The sequence below is a fragment of the Dicentrarchus labrax genome, unplaced genomic scaffold (genome assembly GCF_905237075.1).
Source record: "Dicentrarchus labrax unplaced genomic scaffold, dlabrax2021, whole genome shotgun sequence".
NCBI lineage: Eukaryota > Metazoa > Chordata > Actinopteri > Moronidae > Dicentrarchus > Dicentrarchus labrax.
This window is the reverse complement of record NW_026136717.1, coordinates 6,908,459-6,933,450: the sequence shown is the minus strand read 5'-3', so window position 1 is coordinate 6,933,450 and position 24,992 is coordinate 6,908,459. Positions and strand designations below refer to the sequence as shown.

General features: G+C 42.6%; 1 protein-coding gene across 3 annotated transcripts in view; it reads right to left on the bottom strand.

The window, feature by feature from the left end:
• kdm6ba (lysine (K)-specific demethylase 6B, a) overlaps positions 1-23,613 on the bottom strand; it is a 53,751-nt gene extending 30,138 nt beyond the window's left edge. The window contains exons 1-2 of one of the 3 annotated variants that reach the window (XM_051375269.1): positions 22,892-23,613; positions 495-556 (exon numbers count right to left, since the gene is read on the bottom strand). The gene's annotated coding sequence lies outside the window, so the exon portion shown is untranslated. The remainder of the gene's footprint in view (positions 1-494; positions 557-22,891) is intronic. The other 2 variants (XM_051375270.1, XM_051375268.1) reach the window with 2 other exon arrangements.
• Between the last annotated feature and the right edge of the window lie 1,379 nt (positions 23,614-24,992).

The window sequence follows — 24,992 nt, the reverse complement described above, 5'->3', positions numbered from 1 at the left end:
TCAGCTCTTTTTTTTCTCTTATGTGGCCTATGAGTTCAGAGTTTCATATCTGATAACACAACTCTTTGCTGACTTTCAAAACACACCACTCACATCCATGATTTTACAACCCACTACCTTCTTAACTAATGAATGAGGGTGTGTATGTAATGTACTACCTCTGTTTAACTCCTACGTCTTACTCACACTCCTTTGACACATCTCGCCCTGTTGCTGTGAGTGTGTGTAAATTCTATACAATATGTGTTTAATGTATTTAGGTAATACCTGTTTTTAAATACTAATATCTAAATACAGAAGGTGGACAAAACAACTGAAAAACCACATAAAACTAAACTACTACTGAACTAAATCAATCAATCAAATCAATTATTTTTATTATTATTATTGTGTGTTTGTGGATGAAAGAAATGACAGTAAGGTAGAAACAGAGTTAGAAAGACAAAATCAGACAAGAAACTGTAAACTGTCAGCTACTGTAAAGGGAGCCTTACCCGGTGATCATGGGTAATGCAGTCTGTCTCTTTCAGCAGGCCACCATGACACGTCCCACCTCCTGAAACCACAACATGGAGGAACAAAGGTCAGTCTAAAGGTCGAACAGTGTCAACAAGAGCAGCAAGGAGGAGCTGGACACAACTTCAGAAGGACAATGTTGCATCAACATTCACTATGGGCTGAAGTCAAGAGTACCCTTTTATATCCATCAAATTCAGTTTGTTAGCAATATTCAGCCATTTTGGTCAATGACTTTTCCCCTCAAAGCTGTGGTTTAAATTTGGCCTGCAATGACGTGTTTTGGGAGAGATGAAGGAGTTTATATTTTCACTTTTGTCAAAACCAGGTCAAACACGTCTGTGACATTCCAGTGGGGGTTGAAGCAGTGGTCAGCAATTCAGCAGCACTTTAGTCAAGAGTTAAAAGATCAACACTTCGTTCTGCCTGCACAAGACAACCAGAGCTAATTTTTATTCCATCCGTCTGTTTCATCATGCATACGTGACGTTTACTGACTGTTCTGTGGTCATGATGTTGTCGATATGTCATTGGTGTGGCTTATAAAATGATGTGTGTGTCAGCCAAAATGCACAGCAGGGCCTAGAGCACACTGTGGCCATCTGTGTGTATGTGTGTGTTCCTCATGTGCCGCCTGTTCAGTGATTCACAGTGTCAGTGCTGGGCCACATGACCGAGAACAGGTGGCACTCTGGTCTACCTCCCCACCCCCAACAAACACACAGATACACACCTCCACTTGCACCCTGAGAACACACTGCACCTGCGACAGGGCTGGGTATATCGGTACTCAGACCAAAATAACCCAGTACCAAGTAGTATCCAAACATCTCCAGTCAAACGATACCTGCATTCAATCCTTTTGTACCCAGATCTAGAGAAAAGACCATTTGTATTTTGCTTGCAGCCAATCACTGCCAGCATTCTTCCATTTAATGCATCATGTGATTGGCCTACAACTGCAGCTACATACAGTCTGTGGTGGTGAAGTCGAGCGTGGTGCATTTGACGTGGTTGGCAATCCAACGTCAAATGCAGAAGGATTATTTTAGGAAAAACTGGGACTACTAGTATCATCATAAAGCACCTCATTAAGCATGGAGAAAACGTCAGGGTGGACAGCTGCACCGTGTGTACAAGACCAATGGCTTCAGCACCAGGCATCAAATGAAGTACTCTATTGATACTTGTATCACTTTAAGGGTTTTTAAACAATACTCAGCGCTAACATGCAATAAACACTAAAACAAGCATGGTTACACACAAATGCACCACACACACACCACAGAAACTCACTTTCTCTCTCTCTTAGACACTCAAACACATAGAATGTGCCCTTTAAACAAATGGTTGTGGTTGACACTAGTTGCAACCTAAATGTCACCATCTCTCTCTTCCTCCTCCTCACACTTCTTCTGTAACATCTATGTGATCTTTGACCTACACACACAAAGACATTGTGTCCGATCAGCTTTCATTAGGAACACACTAACTTTTTTGGTGAGTGAACTATTGGTTGCTGTCCGTGCTATGGGACAGCAAAGTGAATGATCTCCTAGAGACACATGGATGAATTTGGTGCCTGTTCCCACAAACCAATTTGTCCAAACTGAAAACATCTCTCTCTGTCATTCCTCTCATCTTCCCTTCTCATTCTTCTATCTTCTTCCTCTCCTGTATTTCTTTGTCTCGGTCTGATATTCTACCTACAGGGCTGCAACATAAAACACGCCCACACATGGCAGCTTCCATATGTTTCCCTATTGAGCCTGTGCGAACAGAACCAACGCAATATACACAGCCTGAGGCAGCGTGTGTGCGTGTGTGTGTGTGTGTGAGAGAGAGAGACAGTTGTGTCAATACGAGGCAGGTATAGCTGGCTCAGCCTTCACTGATCTTGCAGCCTGGTGGTTACGGCCCCAAACCTTTGAACTCAAGGTCAAAGTTCACACCCCCTAAAGGGCCACAGCTGGCCACACTGTAAAGGTGGACTGGCTGTGTGCGTGTGTGTGTGTAGGTGGGTGGGTGAGAGAGAATTTGGGTGAGCATGACCACCTTAAAAGAAGACATGCCAAAGAGAGCAAGTGTGTGTTGAAGGCTGAATTGTTGCTAGAGTAGAATATATTCTTTCATGACACATCGAATAAATGTCACAAGCTCTGACATAATCATTTGCCCTTGATCGATATCAGGACTGTGGGGGGGAGAAAGAGGGGGGAGGGTTGCGAGAAAGATAAAGAGACAGCGAAAGAGAAAGAGAGACCGTGAGGGGGGAAGGGGGGAGCGTAGTAAGGCAGACAGGAAGACAAAATTACAGACTTAAAAGTGTATTTTATTACATTTTGGTAATGAAATACCCTTTAAAAGTTAGAGTTGTATTTAAATATACAGAGACAGATAACAACAAAGACCATGTCAGAGAGAACAGAGAGAAATAATGAAAGGCTGAGTGAGCGAGAGATAGAAAGATATAGAAAGTGGTGTTTATGTAAAGGTTAAGGGGTGGGTGCCTCTCTGTATGTGTGCTCATGTTAATGTCAAAGGGAGATGCTGAGGGGTGGAGCAACAGAGAGTCTGCTCATGAGAGCAGAGGAGATGAAGAGGCAGAGAGGGATGGGAGGAGGAGGAGGAGGAGGAGGAAGAGAAGGATGATGGAGTAAAGGCCTTGAGCCAGACAAAAGATGAAAAAAGGAGGAAAAACCAAGATAGGTTGAGAAAGATAAGGTGAGAGTGAAAACAGAGCAGGGCTGGTTTGACAGAGACAGATGAGGGAAAGAGAGAATTTAGTGTTTGTATTGTGCAGAGTCATCTAACCAGGCATTCAGACCAAAGACAGGACTGTAGTTAAAAGTAAGGGGCTTTGTTGGAAGGATGTCGCTAAAGGTACACTGAGAAGATGAAATATGATTCAGGAAGTCCACTTTGAGTAATAGATGAAGATAAATAGTTTTAAGGCTTATCAGATGCTGAAACACTACAGGTTTAAAATAGAAAGCAGAGGGATTTCACAACTCAATAATCAATCCACCGCCATGACAGTCACAGGGTTAAAAGCAGAAATATACAATTCACGTTACAAAGTAATCAGAAATGGGCGCTTGTAAAACACAATGATGTGTTGCTGGGTGACCTTGCAATAGTTTTGCAGACATGATTTAACTAATACAGGAAGGGTTTTTTGTTTTTTCACACTGTTTGTCACAACTCTGCCATACGGCTGACTTATTGTTTTTCAGTGCTATTGTGTAATAATTGAATGTCTGAACAAAAAAAACAAAAAATGTTACAATTATATCGGAGATCAGCACAACTTGAATAAAAATGTGCATGTCTCTCTTACTGCAGATTGATTTATTGATACAAACTAAACAACTTTTTATTCTTTTTAAGATGGTCTTCTGGGCGTTTCTGCTGTTAAAGAGAAGTACAACATGCATCACAGGTGTCTGGCTAGAATTGAACCAGGGAAATGGAGGTCATGGACCCCAAGAGGTATAGCTACTGCTTCGGCTACAGCTAATGGGTATCCTAATAAATGAAATATCACAACAGTTCCATGATATTTACATAGATAAATGATCCAATCCGAAGACTGCAAAAATATTAAGTGAACTGACAAAAGACCACCTTGAGAAAACACACACAGTCGTCCAGGTCATTAGCCAAACACACCATTGCCTTTCAGAAAATCTATAGAAACATCTAACTGTCATAAGTGTTATGTGACTTTAGCTAAACACCCAGGTTATCCACCCCCAAAACACACACACATAGGTACTGTACACAAACAAACACAAACATATGAACGTGTGTTAAACACACACACACACACACACACACACACACACACACACCGCAACACACATACATGCTGTACATATGCAATTAAGCACACACACTTTTGAACAATTGATGCAAAGGCTTGTGTGTGTACAATACAACACCTGTAATCTTTAAAGGAGCCCTGTCTTTGTTTGCGTACTGTACATGCTGACCTAGTGTGGAGTAAAATTCACCTAATGGTAAACACACAAACACATCTCCTCAACGTGTGTGAGCCTGCATGGCGTGAGTAGAGTAGCCATGCTTGGGCTGCTCCAGCCCTTAGTCACTGGTTATTCAGTAGGTCTCTTCAAGTTAGGGCAGCAAGCTTCATACCTGCACACACACACACACACACACACACACACACACACACACACACACACACACACACACACACACACACACACACACACATGCACATGCAAAATCAGGTTGCTGCAGGAGTGCTGATAAATAACAGTGTCCTCTTCAGTGTCTTTCAGTATACATTCACTGTCTGCCTGTGTGTCTCTCAGGACAGCTTAAATCCTTAAATGAAGTCTTAGCAAAGTCACCAGGCTCGGGGCGGATACTACAATATATGAGCACTGATAAGCATGTACACATCAAGGAGCTAATCACAAGCGAGGACACTTTGTTTTGTGAACAACTTCAGAGATGTCCTTGGAATGCTGTCACACCACATCCTGAACTTGTGTGCAAGATCAGGATGTGGGTAGACATTTGTAAGAGGGTACATTTGTTCAAGTAGTTAGAATGACGAGAAGGTTACGTCCCTCTGTGGTGGTTAATCATACAGCAGCCCATTTTACTGACTCCATGAATTGTAGATGATAATTTATTCAGTTGGTTGGTTAAAACTGTCCAGACTGCATGTTCTTTGTGTTTGCATGTTTTTATCTTCTTCCAAAACTGAAGATATTAAACTCATCTGCTTTTGCATTTTCTGTCAGATCTGTTGCTATTCAAAAAGCTACATGGCTAATACATCAAATGTCTCAGCACTCAAGCCCAGTAAACTGAGTTCAAACTGTGTGGTGAATGTATTATTTTTGTGTGCATGCATGAGAGAGGCAGCACGTCTGTTTTCTGTCTCATTTGCCTGCAAACATGCATGTGTTCGCACGGTCAGAGCTGGCAGAGCTACAGACAATGAGGAGGAGTGTCAGGTTGACTGTGGTCGGGGCTGTTTGGCTCGGTGAACTTTTGCCACATGGCTTCCGTAAAAGGTCATGGACAAAACCAAGCCTGGCTCTCAAACCATCACACCCACTCTGACTCCCACGCACACGCACACGCACACGCACACACACACACACACACACACACACACACACACGAGAAACGGATGGATAGATGAAGTGACAGACAAGACAGACAGACTGACTTCCTCTTTGGGGACAAGCAGGAAAATGACACCCACTTAAAGAGGAGGAGGGTGGCAGACAGACTCACCGATAAGCCACATACACACACATACATACATAGAGACTGTCTGAAAATACAGCAACTAACAAATAGGAAGACAGTGAGACAGACAGAGAGAAGACAAGAATGAACAGTTGGTAATAAATCGTGTCTAGACAGACGCTAATGAAAGCAGCCCGGCTGTGGCTGCTGCCAAATTCAAGACCTGTGAGCAGCATGATTATGTGTGTGCGTGAGAGAGTTTGTCTGTGTGTGTGTGTGTGTGTGTGTGATGTTTGTGCAAGCATTTGTAAATTAATCTTTGATGAATATAACCCTTTTAACACTTGTCATGTGTAGTTTTTACCTTCATTGTCCATTCTTTCTCTCTCTCTCTCTCTCTCTCTCTCTCTCTCTGACACACACAAAAACTGTGCCACAGCAGCCAAGCAGAGCGAGTCCCTCACAGCTGCAGGCAGCATTCAGAGCCAACGCAGACGACGCCGGCACAGTCCTGTGACGTCAATCCTCCAAAATTAAACACGGCTTTGTCGTCAAACCCTGAAACTCTGACTTTTCAGCTCCATCCCTAAAACAGCATCTAACGTACCTACAGCGCACAAACACTGAGCAAAACACAAACCTCCCTGGCTAAGCATGAATAACACAGCAGTGGGATACTTGACTTCTTTCTGTAGTGCAACAGTCAGGCCAAAGTTTCCACTTGTACAGAGGAATTATCAAAAGAGGTGTTTTTACAGAATAAACTGTTAAAGCACACTTCCATGAAATGTGCTCAACATGTTTATGCTCCAAAGGGGTTTGGGAAACTTTGTATGACTACTAGCAAAGGAAATCTAAAAATGGCACATCTGGCTGGATTATAATAAGCCTCATCAACAATCTACAAAATGTTGAGAGACACTGGTGTAGGTCACTCAAGCTCGGAACATATATGTTACACTGTAGTGAAACACTGTCATCAGCAACACAACTCAAGTCTCTGAAAGTAAAACACTGTGAATGCTGACACACTGCTGGTAGCTCAAAAACAATAACAACATTAAAATGAAGAGGAGCAGGCAGTCGGCATGCCTAAACTTGCTTCACACACACACACACACACGCTGTCTGAGAAATGTGGCCTGAGGCATCCCCTTCGTACAAGCTAAACTAAATACACACATTGGAAAAAGAAAAGAAAGTGTTCTTGTTAAGGGTGATAAATGGTGGGGCTCTGATAATGAATCATAACAACAACAACAACAACAACAACACTTTCTTCACACACGTGTGTGCAATATGAAGAGGGAATTAAAGGTGTTTAAGGCTGTAGGCATTAGCCCAGGATGCACTCCTACTGTCTCTGGGGCTGAGTGTATGTGTGTGTGAGACAAAGTTGGAGAGTGGTCAGGCAAGCCCTACCAAGCCCACATACCAGTGCAGAGGCGCTAAACTGTACTATCCAGTTGAACAATGCCATTAAAGTTAACCGTCACATACCAAAAAGGCTGACTCAGGTATTTATAATTACACCGCTGTGTGTGTTAACTCCAAAATCCACAATGATTTCATACCTAATAAATATAAATGGCTGAGAAATGGAAATTTCTAATTTGCAACCAGCCACACCGCTTGCAAACACACACACTCATTAACAATGAGGGAGTGTTTGAAAGCAAAAGTAACCTCAGAAATAGCATGTGAAAGAGCAGCAGAGTGTCCAATTAGATTACTGTATGTGTATGTATATAGTGTGTCTGTTTGTGGGTGTGTGTGTGTAGCCTGAGCTGCATCTTCTGCATCTGCTCACAAAGACTCCTTTATCTGCTGTGGCACACGTGATCCCCACATGGTGGCTCATACCATCTTCACAGGACCACACACACACACACACAGACAAAGACTTACACACACTCACATATGTACTTGCACAATATGACAAGCACTCAATCACTTTCACCAGCAAGTAAGCATACAACCCCATAATGTATACATACCACCCCCCCCTCCCTCCTCCTCTGTGTCTGTATGGTAAGTCGCTTCCTATAGGCAGCGCTCTTAAATGCAAAGTATCAGTGTCTGGGTATTTAAAGGGGAGGGAGGCCGCCTGGCTGCCCTCCAGACACTGTGACCCCACACTTCCTGCACTGGGTAGGCGCCACAGCACACACACACACACACACACACACACACACACACACACACACACACACACACACACACACACACACACACACACACACACACACACACACACACACACACACACACACACACACACACACACAGAGAGATCCATCCACAATCATACAACAGGCCTCAACACATGTATTGAATACACAGATACTACAGACAACAGAGGGTGTGTGTGTGTCTACTCAGAACAAACAGAACAAAACAGAGAGAAGCTGTGTAGAAATCTATTTCATGGTGTGGATGAGAAATGTCTCACCATACCTAACCCGAGGAACTGACGAGAGGTGAAGATATGTCACCTGGTTTAAGATAATCTAGGCTTTGGTTTTATCTACACAGAAAAGAAATGTGACCTAATGATTAGATCTTGCACCCACTTTACCACATTCTCTTATATTGGACATCTCAGTGGAAACAAAGCAATTCATTTTAAAACCCTTCGCACGCATTTCTGTTGGCTGACTGTAATATTGGTGATGAAGGAGTTCAATCTCACTCTACTAGTGCACTTTAAATAAATCAGCTAAATGCCTGAAATAAAAATGGAAAATTAAAGTAGGGAAAAATGCTTGGAGTGGTAGAATTGTTTTGACGGCCAATGACCAGCTCCTCCTGAGACTTATAAAATTGTGTCTTGACATCAACACAAGAGCTGCTGATGTCAGCGGGGAGCGTTGTTGTTTGTGTGTTCATGAGTGTGTGTGAGTCAGGATCATAATGTTCCTCCAGTGTTGATACATTTGATACCAGCATGAAAATGGACAACCACTATGTCATGTCAAATACAGTATAAATAACCAAAGACAGCTATAAATATTACAATGGTGAGTAATGTTATGTGTATGTGTATGTGGGTGTGGGTGTGTGTTAGATACAATTTAAATATAACATGCAGTGAGAGGGACTTAAGCGACTTTATACTTGGGCTGGATTTCTACCATTCGTCAATCTGTCAGTGTTGCCATGGAAATACTCTGTCAATCGCGTTGTAATCATTGCTGTAATCCTCTTCCATAGGAATTCAAGTGCAGGCAGCCTTATGGACATTCACCACACACACACACACACACACACTCTAGTTTATGCTAATGCTGCATTTGATCCTTCTACATCTTGTATTGTGTCTTTATTTGAGGTGTGTTCAGTATGCATGTCTCCGTCCTTGTATTTGAAGTGTGTGTGTGTGCATGAGTGCATAGCCATGTGTCGAAGACATGCCTGTTTGTGTGTTTTTCAGTGTGTGTGTGTGTAAAAGTGTGTCCTTGACCAGCTGCACAGGGCAGAGGAAATGAGGCGGAACTCAATCTGGTCCACACCTGTCTGTCTCTCTCCCTCTGGAGGGAGGAGCCTAGGGCCTCACACACACACACACACACACACACACACACAACAGACACACACACACACACACACACACACACACACACACACACACACACACACACACACTGTTCAGTGCACTTGTTACATTCTGTATGAGCGGATAGATTATGCATGCAGCAGCCAGCTAAGGAGCTTGGATCTATTAATGTATGCACCAAGACAGTTTTATGTTTGTGTATGCTTCATGAGAGAGGGGGGAGGACAGAGTGAGAGAGAAGGGGAAAGCAATGATGTGTATTTGGGTTTGTGCTGCATGATAGGGTGAGAGAGAGGGAGAAATATAAAAAGAGTGACACACATTAAGTATAGTGAAAGAGAGGATGACAGAGACAGGCGAGAGGGGGAGACTTCTTTAGGAAAAAGCAGACAGGAGCGAGGGATGAGGTGGATGGAGAGAAGATGAAGAGATCGAAGATGACAGTCTGTGCCACACAAGGACAAACCGAGAGAGAGGGAGAGAGAGAGAGATAGAGATAGAGAGCGAGAGAGAGAGAGAGCGAGAGAGAGATATTGCACTGGTATGGGAGGGGGTTACTCCGGGACGCCAGAACCCAGTGACATGACACAGATGCACTGTGCTACTGTGCAGAGAGCAGAGGGGAGGAGGGTATAAAGCGACAGAGGAGAAGAAGGGGGGATGGGTGTGTGAGAGCTCACTGCCTCTCTGCTCTGTTTCCGCACTATTCTGTGGAGAAGATGATGGTAGGCTTGCTGTGGAGAGGAAAACATGTCTTTTCATGTTAAAGGAACTACATGTAACATCAGTTCATCATTATAGAACATTATTATAATTACTGAGCACCTGGTACAAAACACAGCTGCTAGCCTTTTAACTAATTCAGGGAGACAAGACCATGTCACCGCTGTTCCGACCTCTCCTCACTGCTCAGTTTTGGAGTTGATTTTATGGATTGCATTAAAGCACTTCAAGAGCTACACTGTATAATACTGAATTGCTTTTAGACTTTTTCATTTACCGAATTGGTAACACTTTATAATGAGTACACACTATTAAGCATTAGTTAAGCATGAATAAATACTGAATTCATCATTTATAACACATGAATACACATTAGTATGTAGTTTATAAACAGTTAAAAATGTTTTATTCATCATTGATAAGCACATTAGTTATGGATTAGTAAATACTGAATTCATCATTTATAAAGCATGTTTCTGCTGTAAATAGTCATTACTATGTGGTTTATAATCACAGTTATAAATGTTTTAATCTTCATTGTACTGTACATTTCTGCATGCACTTGCACATCCACTATTCAGACATGTATTAATGATTAGTGACTGTGTTAGCAGATGTTCTATAAAAACTCACAACAAATTCATTTTCTAATGATGGCCTATAAACAGTGATTAATGCAGGAATTCACAGTTACAAAGCACTTACTACTCGTTAATTAAGTATTTTGCACGAGCTCATCTAAAGTGAGCACTATCTATGGCTTATTAAGGATTTACAAATGAGATATAAAGGCTGACAATGCCTCGAGACTCACAAAATGTTCAGTTATCTTAACAGACGAAGGAGAGACACAACACAAAGGGATATAGAACATATTGTATTGATATTTACTGCAACTTCCCAACATATTGTATGAAGACGAACAAGGGTGTTTATGAAGACATGCTATTGTTGTGATGTTATACGTCATATTTACGTTAACTCTCAGAAGTTTCTGACAGTGCAGCCAGGGGGAGCATGGAGAAGCACATTGGAGTCGGCGGCCGTCAGCGGCTCTAGTGGTGAGTATGTGTCTTTGTTTGGTAGCACACATTATGGTTGAAAGCAAACGTTAGCTTGTCAGCAGCTGCAGGTGTTTGCCCTCGCTCCCCGACTAACGTTACTAACGTTACCGACCCGCCGCTGCTAGGCACTCACCTCGCCCGGCTACACGAGACTAGACTAGGTCGGCTTAGCCACCGCGGGCGGGTCGGTAACGTTAATAACTGTTTATAGGCCATCATTGGAAAATGAATTTGTTGTGAGTTTTTATAGAACATCTGCTAACACAGTCACTAATCATTAATACATGTCTGAATAGTGGATGTGCAAGTGCATGCAGAAATGTACAGTACAATGAAGAGTAAAACATTTATAACTTTTTAAGTTAAGTTATATTATAAACCACATAGTAATGACTATTTACAGCAGAATCATGCTTTATAAATGATGAATTCAGTATTTACTAATCCATAACTAATGTGCTTATCAATGATGAATAAAACATTTTTAACTGTGTTTATAAACTACATACTAATGTTTATTCATGCGTTATAAATGATGATTTCATTATTTATTCATGCTTAACAAATGCTTAATAGTGTGTACTCATTATAAAGTGTTACCCTGTAGGGTAAACTGCCCATCTTACTTTATAGTTAACATTTGTAGCTCTGAAATACTTTATTATCATTATTACTGCTGAAAAAAACTGTGAAATTGCCTGCATTGTACTGTGCCGGTTGAGATAAAGCTTTATCTTGTAATAGCAGGCATTGGAAGGAAGGAGCATTTAACATTGCTGGCTTCATTTACCTGCTAAAGTGATGGCATTGTGTCATTCAGACATAGATGACTTCTACGTTTATGTTCCTTACGACTTCATTACGACTTCATTCCGACATAACAGGACATTTACAGTTGGCATTAATGAAAACTGGGCCATGTTGGTCAGATTATTACTGTGGTTGTACAGGGTTTTTTCTTAACCTGCTATGATATGAGAACATATGTGAGGAGACCAGTGTGTACATAGTGGCATCTAGCAGTGTAGTTGCAGATTGCAACACCTTCGCCTCATCCCCCCGTTCCACGCGTGTACAAGCAACTATGGTGGCCGGAAAATGTGCGGAAAGGCCATATCTACAGCAAGTGTTTGGTGAGCCAGGTGAGCTATGGGGCGCCCCTGGTTTGTCTGATCTGAGCATCTTAGAAACATGGTGGCCTCTGTAGAATAGAACCTGTTCACTATAAAGATAAAAACGCTTCGTTCTCAGGTAACAAAAACACAACGATTCCTATTTTGACGTCATTATACACTAATGAAAACATACTCATGAATATTAAATTCCGTCTCTGTCAAATGTTACACACTGGAGCTTTCAAATTGGCTTGTGTTTCCTAGTTTATTTAACTTATTGGGTACACAACAAATGTCGTTTGAGTTTTTAAATTTGTTAGAGTGATCTTAAAAGACAAGTACAAGACACCCATTTCTCTTTTTCTGCATGTTTAACCTTGTGCTCTGTTAATATAATGTTCATTCAGTTCAAACTAGTGTTGACAAAGTTACAGAAATGTTACTTGGCTTGCTTTAATAAGATTTCATAGAAGGGGAAAAGACCTTTAAGGAAAATAGGCTCAAATGTGTTTATCCTCCTCTGTAATGTTTCAGTAAACACCAGGGAGGGACAGGGTGGCAGAGCAAACAACATTCATCAGCATCTTTGTGGCAGGAAGAAACAGGGTGTATAGGAAATGTAGTCTTAATGATAGTACTAGAAAAGGTGCGACACAAAGGCTGTCAATCATGCAGGCCATTACTCTCATTGGTTTATAGTAATTATACTGACACATTACAATTTGACAGTGATGTTTAAGAAATGCTACATGCATCAATTTTAATGCAAAAAAAGATTCAGACTATAGCATATAGCAAATTATATATGCCATCTCGTCTGCTCAATAACACATACACCCACACACGCACATGATCTCATTTCCATGTCGCATGTAGAGGACCTTACAGCAGAAGAATGTGCTTCCACCCACACACACAATCACTTGTATTTCTTTTCACTACAGAATGCCAAACATTACCATACATATATGCATGCAAACAGGTTATCAGCCTGCCAACATATAACAGCAGAACCCTCCATCCATCCATCCTTCCCTTCACCCTCTCCCCCCATTCATCTCGTCCCCTGCTTGCCTCCATCCCTCCCTTCACACCTGCCAGGCCTACAGCAAGGTCACACACCTCAATTACCCTGCACACACACACAGACACACATGCACAAAGAGCGAGAGAGGGAGTGTGATAGGGAGGGAAGATAAGAAAGGAGGGGGTTAGAGCAGATTTCACGCTACCCTGAGCACTGGCTAGCATGCACCAGTGTTTCTGACATTATTTATGATGTGCAATGTTCACTACCTGCCCTCTCCTCTTTGCTTTATCTCCCTCTTTGTGTCTCTGGCTCAGGAAACCATGAGCATTACTCTTTGATAAATACTTTTATCACCCAACCATATGAATAGAAACGAATTATGGTGTCTGCACGTATTCTGTGTAAAAACAAACACACAGGAATGCAGCTTTTACACTCCCTGATTTATATGACAGCATGATTAAATCTAAACAGTGACAATGACTTACTATTTCAAGAGATTATACTTTTTTTTTTAAGTGTCATGTTCAGATTGCAATATTCACAAATAATTGTCATCACAGTTTTTTTTTTTAAAATCACAACTCCCTGCAGCAATGTAACATGAGCAGCCGCTAAGAGACTTAATAATCACCAGCTTAACATCACTAATAGTCTGGATATCAGGCTGCAACATCGACACTAATGTGCCTTACAAATAACTCACCATGAATCCCAATGTGCCTAATAGCCATATTAATGTACTAGCAGTGAATGTGATCCTCCTATTAGGGCTTTTTGTATCTGCAGGCAGACTGCTGTTCACCCGTGCAGCCACGGGAGGCAGCCAGCTGTGTTTACACTGTGGGCTTATACAGCCGCCATATGGCAACAGAGTACAGGACACACACACACACACACACACACACACACACACACACACACACACACACACACACACAGAGCTCCTGGAAACTGCAAACACACTGCCCAAACAGCACACGGTGCACGTTCAGCCCTGTGTTAAAAGCTCCAGCTTGATTGGAAACTTTGAATAAAAGAGTTGGTCTGAGTCTAAAACGTATGAGAGAGAACAAATATTTTGTAGCAGTGGGTGGCGGCAGGGTGGAGGACTCCAGTGGGCTGCAACACTCGTTAGAATGACAAGACTGCTCCAATATATTAAAACCACCGACACATGTCGGCCTATGGCCATCAGCTGATGAGAGTGGGAGTTTTTAATGTCTTAACCGTCTCTTATTAAAGGCTTTTCAACTCCCAAAGCCACTTGAACGCATGGACTTGGGTTTTTTTATACCTCAGGAATATATTTAGGGTCAAAGCTTTTCCTTTATTTTCTAACTTTCTGTTGAATGAAAACAGCAGGAGGAAGAGGAGTGAAAAGGCAGTGTTGACCATCTGACAGAGAGGAGATCGAGTACACACACTGTGAAGCTTGTAATTCTATACATCAGTGATAGAAATCCTGTGGGAGAGAGTCAGCCTGTCTCTTGACCTCCTCCATCACCCTGCCCCACCCAACCCTCACACACACACACACACACACACACACACACACACACACACACACACACACACACACACAACACACACACACAATCTTAACCATATTGTATCAGTGCAATACAGTATAGGCAGCTTTGAGAGTGCTCCCAGACATCCAACACTAGTCAAACAAAGGAAACACAGAAAATCAATTACAACACCAACTCTGACCACCCACCAACCACACACACACACACACACACAGACAGACAGACACAGACAGACAGACACACACACACACACACACACTCACATCTACCTCTGATCTCTGCAATCAAAGCCATCTGATCATAGAATGTGAGTGTGTGTGTGTGTGTGTGTGTGTGTGTGTGTGTGTGTGTGTGTGAGAGAGAGAGTGAGTGACAGAATGAGAAAAAGATGCAAAGACGATTGAGGGTTTGGACAGATGTATTTAAGGTTTTGGTTGACAGAGATTTACAAGGTTAAGGTTAGGAGGACAAAAAGGGGACAGGACAAGGGAAAGAGGGATGAATGACAGGAAAAGGGGCAGACAGAAAGGGGAGAAGGCTGTGAACGGATAGGGGGAGACATAGGAGAGAGGGAAAGAGAGGTCGGGTGCAGACAGACAGAGGAGGGATGGAGGGTTCAACTCCTTGAGACAGATCATGTTACCGGTCTGGGGGCAAACACAAACACACACACACACACACACACACACACACACACACACAGACAGACAGACAGACAGACAGACCCATAAAGGTCACAGTGCACCCGCTGCCCTCCAGACACACTCAAGCAGAGACACAGATATCCTCGTAAACACTGCAAGACAGACACAGCTTTGATTTCTCACACTCTGTTTTATACACACACCTGCCATTTCTACAAAAGCACGACAGACAAGAATCTGCTAAAACACACTCCAAAATAAAGAGTAATTACATTAGACACAAATATGAGGCTGGTAAAATTTGAAAGATTCTTACAAAATGAATGGTCTCCTGTGTGGCTCAGCTGTGACTTGTGACTCACGTATTGAGAAGAAGTGGAGCGGGAGACATTGTGTGGACACACAAAAGCACGGTTATCATAGAAGTTACACAAGTGAGAGGGGTTAAGGTTCAGTGTGGAACTGGGTTAAAGAGACAGGCGATGTAATATGCAGAAGAGAAAGCAAGAGCAGGAAAGAGAGAGGAAGAAAGAAAGGCAGGTTGGGTAGAAAAAGAATGAAAAAGAAAAGAGGAGGGGGAGAACAGGGAGGAAAAGGAGGAGGTGGAGGCTGGGGAGGAATAGAGTAATATATGAAAGAGGGGGCAGAAATGGAATGGAGAAGAGAGGAAAGACTGTGGGTGTAAGAGGAGGAAAAGAGACCTCTAACTAAATAATCAACGAAGTAAAATTTCCCCCTCATAGTTGATCAGTTTATTACAGCTGTCAGACTCTGCAGACATACACACACAATCTTCATCTTCTTCCTCTTCCCTGTAGAAACATAATCGGGTTAATGCATTACTGTAAGTCCATCAGCTGGATCGATCAGGTCATTGCGGGGTCACTCACATGTCAGGGCAGATGGTCTGGTGTGTGTGTGTGTGTGTGTGTGTGTGTGTGTGTGTGTGTGTGTGTGTTTGTTTTGCATGATGTGTCATTCATGAACATCCACGGATGTACTAACCTGATTACTGGAGTAAGATGTAGAGTTTAACTTGTGTGTATTGCTTGTTTTATCTCACACATATACACGAGTCATCAGCTGTTTGCAAGTGTCACAGTGGTTCAGTCTGTACAATGTAGTTTTGCATAAATAAGTATAGCTAATCCATCAGTCAAGAACTCTTAACATACTGTAGAACACAAGGGTATTCATGTGACTGATTTTTATTTATATTGTGATGACGATGACTTATTGCAATATTTCCGTCTCAATGAGAATCCGCCCCCCAAGGAAAAGTACTACTGAAGAAAGTTGAACACCTAGCAAGCCAAAGAGATATGTTTTCAATAACTGGACCAAACCAAACAACGCTTGTGAGTCCATGTTGCTAGGGTTCTGCTGAATGCCTACTGTTAGCAAGCAGTCGCTTTGATAAAAATGTATTGCTTGTTGGCTTATTACAGAATAAAAACTGGAACACACAATGCCGTGTCCTCATGTGTGCAAGCCCTTGAGTAAATAGACCACATTAAACCAGTAAAACCAGGGAGACCAGTGAGATAAGGCAGGACTGAACACTGCGTTTCAGTCTTGCATCATTAACAGCAGAAGCCAAACACATACCAGCGAGCAAACCCAGCTCCCTGACAGAAGCTGTGAGAGAGAATCAACTTTTATTCCCAGGCACACACTCCTAACCAGCATCTACTTTTAAGAGTGGTCCCAAGCACATACACATTCCCTAAACTTTCTGAGTTTAGACACGAGTATAGAAACAACATCTCATGCAGACACAATGAGAAGCTGGGCACGACCACATTACTTGATGAGAAACGCCACAAAAAAACAAATACAGAGAAAACGAAAAGGAGAACAGCATAAGAGCAGAAACCTTCAAAGAGCCGGCACAATTACAGACTGCAGTAAAAGCACATGGGCATGAGCCAATTGTAATGCGTTTGTGTGAATCTGTGTTTGTGTACTGATATTATAAATTCTATTTTATGTGGTTTATATTTTAGGCATTTAGCAGCTGCTCCTACCCAGAGTGCAACAGTAGGATAAGCTTCAATGCAGATATCACTAACATTACAAGCAGTTCATAATGAATAAAAGCAAGATAGTGGAGGGGAAAAAACACATTCCATTATCTCTGGAATATTCATGCATCATTAACAGGGAAATAAAGACGTGCTTGGTGCAGACATAGTAGGTATGACACAATGTCTAGTAAAAGTCCCGCTCAATCAAATACCTGACAGGTGTCCAATCAAAAACTCAACACTCACTCTAGTGTTTAACCCCTCTCAACATGTCCCTTTCTTCTTTTCTTTCTCATTCCCTCCCTCCCCTTTCATCATGAACTATAAAGAAGTCTGCAACCTTCATTACAGAGCTAGCACACTTTAACAATCTGCAACCCTTGACACACATTATGCAAGAGACGCCATAAACACACACACAATTCCACTGTTGACCTTTGCCAAGGAGTGATAAAATCATCCATGCAGCTAGGACTTGTGCATGCAGACACACACACACACACACACACACACACACACACACACACACACACACACACACACACACACACACACACACACACACACACACACACACACACCTGTTTCAATCAGTCACAAGCTTCATAGTACAGGGGCCAACACAAGTAACCCATATAATAGTCACACAATCCCGGTGTGTTGTGTGAAGTGTTTGTGTTATGGATTTTGACTTCACCCAGCCTGCCAATCCACTGTCTATCCCCAGTAGTTGTGACACAGCCCTCTCCTGACTGAGACAACTGGAAGCCATTACCTTAAATCAACAAACCCAAGTCAGTCTCCATCACACAAAGAAGCCATGTGCACATTCAGCATACTACCTCTGCCAATGGTGGTGTGTGTGTGTGTGTGTGTGTGTGGGGGGGCATGGCTAGTTTTTTTTTACTCTCCCAGATATCTCTCCAAGCACCGTGCTTTTTCTTTCCTCTCTAATTCTTGTCTCTCTCGTGTGCATCTCTATGACTGCAGCTCAGATCTAGACCAACCTGAATAAATAAGGCAGTCAGGCTGCAGCTTGTGGACTTGACCTTCCACCAGACTGCCTAGCCTCTCTGTCTCTGTCTCTCATCATGTTTCTGTCGCTCTCTTTGTCTTACTCTCTGATAATCATATACAGCTACCTACACAGGCTAGTTTCTATGGTGGATATTAGCTTCAAGGCCAAAGCTAATCTTCCTTAGCCCTTTGACCCTGCATAATAGAATTAACCACCTAAGCCTTATCCCTCTGTGCATTAACAAACTAGGCATTTGAATATAAAACTAGTGTAGGCATAGATAAAGCCTCAGACTACAACATTTAGCCACCGAATAAAATGCAAATACTGTACTGTCTGTCTATATATAAGTACAGTATGTGTCTGATTGTATGTATAATGCATGCTGAGTAAAATAGCCTGGATCCTAAAGGAATTGGCACAAATTCTGACAAATATTCTCTGAACAGCTGACTGTTGTGCAAGGAGAATGCTGTTAGCACTTGCACCAATGTATATTCAGTATTTATTACACAACATTGCACCTTGGAGACAATACAAGGCCAGCTGGTACCACCCACTACACATACACAGTTCACCAATGCTTGTATCCTTCCAAACTAAATAAATACTGGATATCTGTGTAATATTACTTTAGCATAAACCCACTGTCCAACACAAATGCAAAATACATCGCTCTATACTCAGACGTACATTCTATCCAAAAATATGCTGGTTAAAAGTAGTAACTTGCAAATCTTACAATAGGCACATGTCTGTTTTTCTACTCTCTGAAAACACATGCTGCTGTACAACAGCCACTCAACTATTAACTGCCTTCCTAAAGCTTTTACATTTTCTGATCAACAGCCATTTGCATGAAGCCTTACCCCCCTGCTGCAGAAAGATGATGTGAAGTGATAAACAAAGCAAGAACTGTGTGATAGGCTTTGAGAGCAGTAGCCCCCATGGCTAGATCAGAACAAGAGAGCGTGGAACACTGATGGAAATGAACATCAGCATTTACCTTCGAAACATAAAAAACACTGACATAAATGGACATGAAAAGGAATGTCCACATATAAGCAAAATTATGTCGCCACAAATAGGATGTAACTTTTTCACTTTAGTTACTCTAAACATGTTAGGACAGGAGACTCAGTGAAGAGTCAAAAACCACACTAACTTTTTAAGTGAAATCTCACACATATCACCTCCTGTGTAGCAGCAGATGATTTTTTTCCAAGGAGAATCTAGCAGTCATAATAAAGTTCAGAGAAAGCTTTCCTCGGTTGTTATAACATTCGATCAAATCCGAGACAGACAGTAACAGACAGACATTTATTTACAGGAAAGTGTCTCAAATTATTATTCGAATATAAGCTGTTTTTATCACAGCTCCAGCCCCTCTCTCCACAGACACAACCCAGCCACGGCGCCAGCCAGCCTCCCCTCACCTCCACCCCTGGACCTCCTCTCCTGCCTGTCTGCTCCTCTCCTTCTCCTCCCCTTTTCTCCCTGTTTTTAAACACAAGGCAGCCCACTCCTCCCCCTCTCCTCTTCTCTCTCTCTTCTTTCTCTCTCCCTTTTTCTTCTCTAGGCAGCACACTCAATCACCCTCACCCTCCTCCTTCTCCCCCCTACCATCTCAGCCTCCATTCCAATGAATGCACAATCCCCCCCCTTCAGCCGTGGGGAGACTGCCCCAGGGCCGAGGAGGGGTAAAAAGGAGAGCAGCACACATGCACGCACAAATTCAATCCCAAAAACACACATACACACCCCCATCTCCTCTCAATGTGTGTTTGTGTGTGTGCACATCTGCAGAGGAACATAGGAGCATGGTGGGTGACAGACGGGGGTGGGAGGTTTGGGTGGCGTCCTAATGGCTCTCAGTGCAGGAAATGGCTTGTTGCTACACAGACAGCTCCAGAATCAACTGTCATCATGGGCTACATCTCCATATTTTATCTGCATCGGCAAAACACGCACGTTCACTCACAGCTGGGCCGGGTCACCCCCTCCCCCAACTAATGACTATGCAAAACTGTAGCCTACAGAAAAAAAAAAACAACAGCCATAATGGAAAGTAATGGAATCTGTCTCACCACATTATAGACGCTATTATACCGTATTCCTTTGTGACTAACTGAAAACATAACCCCTTTGTTTTATGCTCTATCTTATTGCATCCACCAGTATATATTTTTTTAACCTTTATCAAAATTTGCCTTTGTTTTCAAAATTTGCACATAACAATATATTTGTGTATTCATATGCCCTACATGGGACTATGAGACACCAATATAAATCAAGCATCAAATGTTTGGCATGACACAGAAATAAGAACAAAAACAATGAAAAATCCACTTCCATTATAATAGTCTTTCCTGCCATATATATTAGATATATATATATATATATATATTTACTACATAGCACATTTTATAATATAAATTACTCCATATGATCAAACAAACAGAATTATATCAAAAAGTAATCCATCCTAGCATAATCAGTTCTGACATAATGTAATGTACCATGTCATATCATATTCTCCTGTAAAACAGCATTCTCTGTATTCAGTATGGGAACCAGCAGCTCTGTATAAACAGATTAGCGCAGCATTAGTGCTGGCTGCGTCCTGTATACAGTATTTCCTAATCGGGCAAGGCTATGTCAGGTAGTGAGTGAGCTGCTATGATGTATTCCAGCCCACAGCAGGCGACCCTGGCTGAACTGTGCCTGGCACGCCACTATTGGATAATCGCAGCTGGACAGGAAGTGGTAGAGGCATAAAAAAAGAAAGACAGGAAAAAAGGAAAGAGAAATGTCAGAGAATAGAGGATGCTCTACTTCCGCTGGTAATGAACTAATGAAAAGAGAGAACAGAGGAAATTCCCCGGGGGTGGGGATGTAGGGGCAGGAAGGGTGGGGGCGGCAAATGGAATAGTAACAGAGATTTTGCCTTATGTGTGGAAGTGTGTGTGTGCGCATGTGCAGGCCGGGCGCTCACGTGTGTGTGTGGAGGAGTACTGTACGGATCAGTTTACAGTAGTACGCGTGAGACGTCTTTCTAGTGAGGCTTTTATTCTAGGAATGTTTGTATTGGTTCAAACGGGGGGGGGGGGGACGGATTTAATTAGGACAGGGACTCACACACTCAAACACACACATGCACGCAGTCACATACTGACACCAATATTAGCTCCAGGCAGACACCGGCACAAGTGTTGTGTTTCTCACACACTCGCACAGGGAGGAGCATGCGCGCACACACGCGCTCACACACACACACAGACACACACACACACACACACACATAGAATGCCGGCTCCTATTAGCTCTTTAGATATCACTAACACACACACAAACACACACATTTACACACTGGGTACTGACCGCAGACCAGACTGACAGGAAAAAGCTTAAAGCCCCCAGACCACAACACACTGGACGGGACAACACACTCTGTAATACTCAGCTGTGTGTAAGAAGCTAATGGGAGCCGGCATCTGTGTGTGTGTGTAGACGAGATAGGCATCCACTGATTAATGCTTAGGCAGCAAAGTCACAAGACCCATGTTCAATACAGTCACCTGTCTATTTTGCGATGGAGAGATAAAGAGAGGAGATACCGGTGGGAAAAAGAAAGGGACAGAAAAAAGGAGACCAGGAGGAGAAAGAATGAGTGAAACCTTTTGTGCAAATTGGCATTTAAATCAGCAAGCAGCGAGGGACGAGGAGGAAAGAGAGAAAAACATGAGAGAATAGAATGAAGGACTGAAAGGGGATGAGAAAAAGAGATGGTGAAGTAAAAATTAACTACTTTTGTGTTTTGTTTTCCGCGCCGGTGAGCCAGCTGGCTGCGGGGCCGTCAGGGGTATTTAAATCGTTCTGCTCTGACATGAACCACTGCTTTTTAAACTAACGTGTTGGGACCTTCAAGGCTCCTCTTTGACAGGGTTTCCTTTTGTTTCCCAGTAAAATGACAATTGCTTTAATTTCCAAATGTTTGCTTTCATGTAAAGCACTAGCAGACACTATATAATGACTCATCTGATAGGAGCTTTCACTCTCTCCACCATCAGTACACAACCAGCCAGGACAGGACAAATCTTTTACCAAAAAGGGGCTCTGCAGTCTGGTGTTTGTCTATTTTGGGGCATCTTTCGCATGCAAAAGTTTGGGAAGCCCCGTGACATAAACATTTAAACTTGTCCACAAAGACACACACACACACACATACACACACAGCCCCAGCTGGAGCACACAAGCTCCCTTTGTGCTGCATTCCTCACGCCTTTTAGCCTTAGCTTCAGCCTTTAGCTTAGCTCCTCTCTCCATCTGCACACACATACACACACACAGCAACTTTCTCCTGCTTTTGTCTGCAGAGCGGTAGCAGGGAAAACAGCTGAGAGCCCGTGGATAGGAAGCTTGTCTTACCGTGGCCGGGCTCAGGTTGAGCTCACTGGGAGACACAGGGTCTGCTCGGTGGAGTAAAATCCAAAGAAGGTTTGTTAGTTAAAGCGTCAGCCAGCTCAGCAGATTTCCACTACCTTCTCCTCTCCTTGCCTTTCCGGCTGCCTTGCCTGCCTGCCTGCCTGCCTGCCTGCCTGCCTGCGCTCCCAGCTTTGTGTGTGCCTTGTATTTTCCCTTTAAATTGCACAGGCTGCCTCCCCCCACCTCCTCAGCGCACACACACACACACACACACACACACACACACACACACACACACACACACACACACGTACCGAGCCAGCACACAAAACACACACTGCTCCTGAATATGACACTGTTGTCAAAAGCATTCAGTGCTGTTGTCGTTGTTGTTGGTATATATTTTTTCTTATTTTACAACCTGCAAGGGGGAGGAATATTTAAAAAACAGACCAAGATAGAAATCCTTTGTCTTTCTTCCTCTCTCCTCTCTCTCTCTCTCTAAAAAAAAAGTGACTCTCGTTTTAGATCCTCTTCTTCTCCTCTGTCTGTGTTTCCCTTCCTCACCCTCTCTCTATCTCTCTATATTCTGTCTTGCTTTTTCCCCACTCAGTAGTCAAACAAAGAAAGGAAAGGAACAGAGCGAGCACACACGCGCACAAACACACACAGACATACACAACACACATTCGCTTGCTGCTTTCTCTCTCCCTCTCTCACATACACATGCACAGGCTCGGAGCCCAACCCCCCAGCCTGCCTCCCTCTGATTTTTTTTTCACTCCCTGCCTTTCTCTAAACAGCACCTCCCCCCTTTCCCCCCCTCCCCCGCCCCGCCTCAGCCTGATCTGGCCTCGTTCTCATTCGTCTACCACCCCTCCCTCTCCCCTCCCTCTCTCACTCTCTCTCCATCCTTCCCCTCCCTACCTCTGTGTGTCAAACAGATGGGATTGGAGAGCAGAAGGAGCCTCTGTGTTCACTCTGTACCTCGATTTCTCTTCTTCATTGGTGTGATGTAAGCCTGATGTAGACATACTTTGACCTAGTGTACACACACTCGATGATTAAAAAAAACAAACAAATCGATACAGATGCAGATAACCTTCGATCGGGGTTATAAAACTCTGCAGCGTGTGTTGCAGCACAGATGTGAATTCACTGCACCAACATCTTTGCACCAACAGATGTGTGAAGCCAGCGATAAGGGTTTAGGATAAAAACCAGTTAACATGTGGCACAATGAGAACAATGGTTTCCAGGTTCAGGATCCAGATCTGGTACATCATCAACAGTGGAAGACTTGGTCCCCTGAATTTACTGACTCCTCCATTTTGATTGGATTTACTACATCTAATTTCTGTTTCTAATTAAATTAATCAGATTAGATGATTGCTTTACTGCAGTTTCCTCTTTGCAGACCATGTTTTGTGTACTTTTTTGAACAATATTGAACCTTAAAAAGGTTATATTTCATAGTTCTGTCCTGTTATCTAGTACAACAATTATGATTACATTGTACTTACCAGAGTAATTGCTGAGATGGTACCATGGCAACATTGCTACAAAGTCTTGCTAAGAAACCAAAGCATTCAGACAATCAGACAGGTTGTAACCACACCAACAATTTGGCCAGATCAAATCACTTTATTTCCAAGTAAAACCAAATGTGTTCGCACTCAAAATGTCATATTTCCTCATTGCAAAGCAAAAATGTGCATGCATACAACTACTCCAATTACTTTCGGTCAAAGTCGAAACAGGAAGTTAGTCTGTTATTTGGATGGTTACAATACCTCTACAACATGCCATTGTTTACTCATCAAAATACATTTGTTGTAAAAAACACTCTCTAAGACAATGAATAACGCAATTTTTGCATTGCATTATAGGTTTCCCTTTCCCTTCTTCCTCAGTTTTATCAGTGTGATTTCTTATGTGTTTCCTCAAGGAAATCACTTGACATTTGTGGAACAACACAATAGCTTTCCAGATCAATATTACTTTGTGTGAAACTTGAGAAGACTGACGAATGAACAAACAAGCCAAAACTCTCCAACATGACATTTAGAAAGTCTAATATATGGTTTCTTAACAGATAATCTTT